The sequence below is a fragment of the Strongylocentrotus purpuratus genome, unplaced genomic scaffold (assembly GCF_000002235.5).
Source record: "Strongylocentrotus purpuratus isolate Spur 01 unplaced genomic scaffold, Spur_5.0 spur5_scaffold_4, whole genome shotgun sequence".
Taxonomy (NCBI): domain Eukaryota; kingdom Metazoa; phylum Echinodermata; class Echinoidea; order Camarodonta; family Strongylocentrotidae; genus Strongylocentrotus; species Strongylocentrotus purpuratus.
In genome coordinates, this window is record NW_022145610.1 from 13259049 (window position 1) to 13264768 (window position 5720).

The following is a 5720-nucleotide window of genomic DNA, read 5'->3' on the forward strand; positions in this document are numbered from 1 at the left end:
ACTGATATTGACCTTGATCTTGATAAATATGAATGATAAATACCTTTTGGTTATGAAGATATGATCATGAGATGATTTTCTGAAAATTTCACAAAATGGCGCCTAGATGACGTCATCAGTCAAGGTCAAGGTTGAAAACCTTACCGTGTCTTGTCCATATGCCTATACATATGTGTGCCAAATATCAAAGCATTTGATTGAACCATTTCAAAGTAATCTTGCTAACAAAAAAGTGGGTCAAAATAAGAAAAATAAACTAGATTTGTAATACTTGTTTGGAACAAGTATAGGTGGGCTGGTTCAACTAAAATTTGAGACAAAATGAAGGGCGCATTTGAGATAGCTAATCGTCTCAGCTACAACATACTCATGGTTCATTTTTAACGAAGCTAAAACGACGGAGATATTGCTCGCGAAAGACGGGAATGTAGAATCCAGTTTTGAGAAAAAGTCATGTCCCGTAGAGAATACACACAAAAAGTGAAAAAAATGACATGCCTCCTTTAATCGCAACAATACGCCATGATTCCTTTGTCGAATTGAATGTTTTTGTAGTAAATTGTCTCAGCTAGAACATATTAAAATTTGAAAGAAAATTGATCAATATTTACAGAGATACAATCAATTTTCCAAATATATGATGACGTCATAATATGCAAATTGAAATTTTGAGTTCGGAGGCCATTATGATGAGGTCATGAGTTAATTGAGGGTCAAATGAGACATGAAATCATATCTCCGACTCATACTTTATCAAGATATGAAAACAAATTGAGGTCATCTTGCATTCTAAAGAGCTAAAATGGATTTTGTATAGGCATATTTTTGCCCATATATGCTATGTATTACAAGAGCTCGCGCGCACGGAAATTTATGTTTAACGGTCGATCATACCGTCATTAATAGTCATAAAGAGATAAACATGGTATCAATTTGTTTGTAAAAATATGTGGAATATTATGAAAGAAAAAAATGGCGATTCTATGTTGCGTAAAAGTTTTACGCGCGAAAACTCATTTTTTATAAAATGCTTAGAATGGCCTAAAACGTATGCAAAATGATTTTGAGACGATTTTGAGCATTTTAAAATTTTGCGCGCGCATTGACGCGCGGACGTACGCGCACGCGCGCGTTTTTTGACCGGAAATTGACCGGAGGGATATTGACCTTGATCATGGTAAATATGAATGAGAAATACCTTGTGGTTATGAAGATATGATCATGAGTTGATTTTCGTAAAATTTTACAAAATGGCGCCTAGATGACGTAATCAGTGAAGGTCAATGTTGAAAACGTTATTGTGCTTTGTACATATGCCTATACATATGTGTGCCATATTTAAAGGCATTTGATTGAGCCATTTTTAAGTTATCTTGCCAACAAAAAAGTGGTTAGAAATAAGAAAAATATATAATAATAAATAAATAAATAAATAAAGGCAATTCTAACGAAATTATAAGGTGGTCTGTACGTTATACAGCCCACCTGATAAATAAAGGCAATTTTAACAAAAATATAAGGTGGTCTGTATTAGATACAGCCCACCTGATAAATAATAAAGGCAATTTTAACAAAAATATAAGGTGGTCTGTATTAGATACAGCCCACCTGATAAATAATAAAGGCAATTTTAACAAAAATATAAGGTGGTCTGTATTAGATACAGCCCACCTGATAATAAATAAAGGCAATTTTAACAAAAATATAAGGTGGTCTGTATTAGATACAGCCCACCTGATAAATAAATAAATAAATAATAAAGGCAATTTTAACAAAAATATAAGGTGGTCTGTATTAGATACAGCCCACCTGATTAACCAGCATGGTCTTCTCACAAACATCAAGAACATCACTGAAGAGAAAGAGAGAAAGATTGGACAGTTGGAGAAAACATGGAATGATGACACAAAATCCACAAAGAATACAATACAGACAATTGACACAGTACTCAAAGATGATAAACATGCCGTCAAAGATGTGAAGACATCAATGAGTGATGCACTAAAAAACCCATTGAATGAGGATGGTGTGAAAACAATCACTGGTACCATATCACGCGTGAGGTTTGTGAAGGGTGCTGGGAGAAAAAAGTATGATGGGAGGATTGATTGGTATGATGGGGAATGGAAGCTCATTGATACAATCAATGTCAAAGATACAATCACGTTCCCGGTAATTGTAGGTTGCATAGATGAATGCAATGTGATCATCACAGATATACTAAGAGGAAGCCATCATACAAACGTGTTAGATATGAATACTAAACACAGTCACAGAGTGATAACCAGTAGTGGTACATCAGAGGTTGGCTTCTGTGCATTGCTGAATGATGACAATGTAGTATGCAGTACATACAGAGAAGGGTGTACAGGGAACAGTTTGACTGGATACATCAGTGTGTATGACAGACAATGGAAGCACATCAATGACGTCACAATACCTAGAAACACAAGGGTTCAAGACACATGTGTGAATTTAGCTGTTGACCAGGATGGGATGATCATCGCTGCTGAGGGAGGTCGGTCTAAGATATACGTCATCGACCCAGCTGATGGTAAGATCATGAATACCATCAAATGTAAACAGAATATAAGGATTCGTGGTGTACTATCATCAGGTCACATCATCGCTCAACCCTCTCCAACAGATCACAAAGTGTTCATCATCAACAGGCAGGGTGCTCAAAGGGAAATTCCCCACAGTGATGCAATCCTGAATGCCTGCATCGATCCTATGACAGACGACCTCTACGTCGTGACATCAGATGATGAGTGTAGGACGTGTGTGGTTGACCAGGTGATGAGTGGGGGTGACACGAAGAAGAGAAGAGTAGCATCATTCCCTCTATCAACTAGAATTACGAATAGGCGGACTCACGTTTTGACATCTCGCGTGATGATGACGTCATCAGGGAAACTGATTGCTAGCAATGGAGACAACATTCTCGTAATCAAAAACAAATTTACCCTTTAAATGGCAGATCCTGTTTGATAACAATTTTCCATGTGAACTAGGTATACACTTTTAGCCTTCTTCTATTTTTATGATATAATATGATCTGTCACTTTTCAATCGAAAATTGGGACGAAATTGTTTTTTTAAACAAATGAACAAAGTCGTAGTCTTCCTTTATATGACATGTACATGGAAATATCTGCATCTAGGTATGAAGAGATACGTTATTATTGATCATGTACATGTAATTGTCTTAGAAGTTAAACATATCCTACAACAATAAATAATAATTTACTGCTTTGTTATTAAGAGAGTACATTGTAAATCATCCGTTTAGAGCCAGAAGAGAGTAAACTCTGAGTATGTACTAAGTTACTGCCCTTATAGCTCCACAAAACAACAAGTACACTTTACACGCTCATACAGGAACATGTACATAGCTGCATTGCAATATTAAAGTACATGTTTAGGTATATTCGTTTAACAGTTCAAATTTAATGATCATTTTTTCAGCTAGAGAAATCTAATCAAATGTGTTTTATAGTAATGAGTAAACCGAATATCATTTTTTTGACAAATGTGGGGGAGGGGGGGGGGCGGTGACACGCAAAACGATTTCTACCGATCCTTATACTGAGCACATATTGAAAGAAAAACCTGTTGTCTTCTCAATTTCCTTAACAAACCCTTGAAAATATGCTTTAGATTGTATGCCAGTGTCTATCATGCAAGAATATACATTTTAGATTTTTAGATATGCTCTGTACATGTAAACATGTAATTATACATTATTTTGTAGTTGCATAATACCCAGTATTTGTAAAATACAAATTTGTTGATTTATCTATGAGGCCCTTTGTTATGTATATACAGTATATGTAGTTTTATAAAAGCGATGTTAAAATAGTGAAATATGTTACAGTTTTTTTTTTTATCTAACGCACTCGCAACATGTAATTAGCTGCATAATACTTAGTTTCTGCGACATTCGATTCGTTGATTTGTATCTGGCTATGTGATATGTATTCATGGAAAAATAATGGTGGATGTATAATACAAGTAAATTTATTACATACAAATTAAAAAATGCTGCAAGATCATGAGGATGGTGATGAAGATGATGATGATAGCTTACAATGTATTGTATAGAGAGGGTATATTATATATGTTTTTTGTTAAATATCAAATTACAATTTACATTTCAGGTATGCTCTATTTATCAGTTCTAATTATATATAACATAGTTTTGTTACTAGGCTTAACGAAAAAAAAATTTCTTTCTTTTTTCAACTTTGTAAATAGTGTAAATAGTTCATTACAAAACTTTAGGAATTTTATTTGTCATATATTATATATTTGAAAGTTGTTGTAACGATTCAAGCTCTATTTGCTTATGTTTCATTACTTTTGTGTTTTCATTCTTCAAACTGTATATAAGTTGCAACTTTTCTTTGATAAAAAAATGTTATATTCTTTTTCTACACTTATTCATCCATGATCCATGTAAAATTGAAAATGATTTGTTATATTATATTAATTGTTCATGTAATGTTAACTTCAATGAATTGTGAAATTGTGAACATGCATAAATAAATAAAATAAATAAATAAATAAATGTACATGGCTGTATTACCCAGTATTTGTAAGATACGACACTGTTGATTTTATTACTCTGCCATGGGGAATATCAATATTTGATATAACTTAATAAAAACAGACAGTAAAATGATATTATACATGTAAGCTGCACAGTTTGTAATCGCTCACAATCACCACATGTAGATTATACTGATTACTTGTAACATTTAAAGGGTTGACTCTTTTATTTGCTTTGAGGCATGCTGATACATGCATGTATCTATCAAAGATGTAATAGAACAAGGTATATAACAATTCCGCAAGGTCATGAGGATGATGATGATATCTTACAAGATATTGTTAAGCGATGGTATTTTTTCAACATGTATCAATAAATGATATAATTCACAGCATTTGTAAGATTTGACTTTGTTGATTGTTAATTATTATATGAGATATGTTAATCTTTGTTGTGTAGGTCGATGGAAGAGGCCGCCATCCTATTCAAGTATCGTTTACAATCTCCTGCACTGTTTCCACAGATAGTCCGGATAATAATTAAAATTTATGATAATATGTAACAGAAATATTAAGTTTCCTTATTATAATTATGTAAATAACATTCTGACAAGAAGTTATTCGTTTTAACCATTTTGTACTACAGGTAGTTATATTTTACGTTTAATATGTTCTTTTTTATTCAGTTATTATCATTTGGGAAAATGCAAAAATAAAATAAAATCAAAACCTCTTTCTCCCCAGTCCATATGCTCCTCCCATCCCTCCTCCTTCTCATCTCCTGAGCTCCACCTCCTCCTACCCTTCTCCCTCCTCCTCCTCATTATCATCATCATCATCACCACCATCGTCATCATAATATATCACCATTATTATAACCACCACTATTATACCACTACCAAGTAATATCACCATCCTCATTCGACCACCATCATCGGTTTCATCATCATCATCATCATCATAATCTACATCATTATCATCATCATTATAATCTACATCATTATCATCATCATCATCAACATCAGTAGCATCATCGTCATCATTATCATCATCATTATAATCTACATCATTATCATCATCATCATCATCATAACCTACATCATTATCTCCATCAAAATAGAAGCCTGTGATTTTTCCAGAGAGGCGTAAAGAAATTGAGTTCAGAGAAA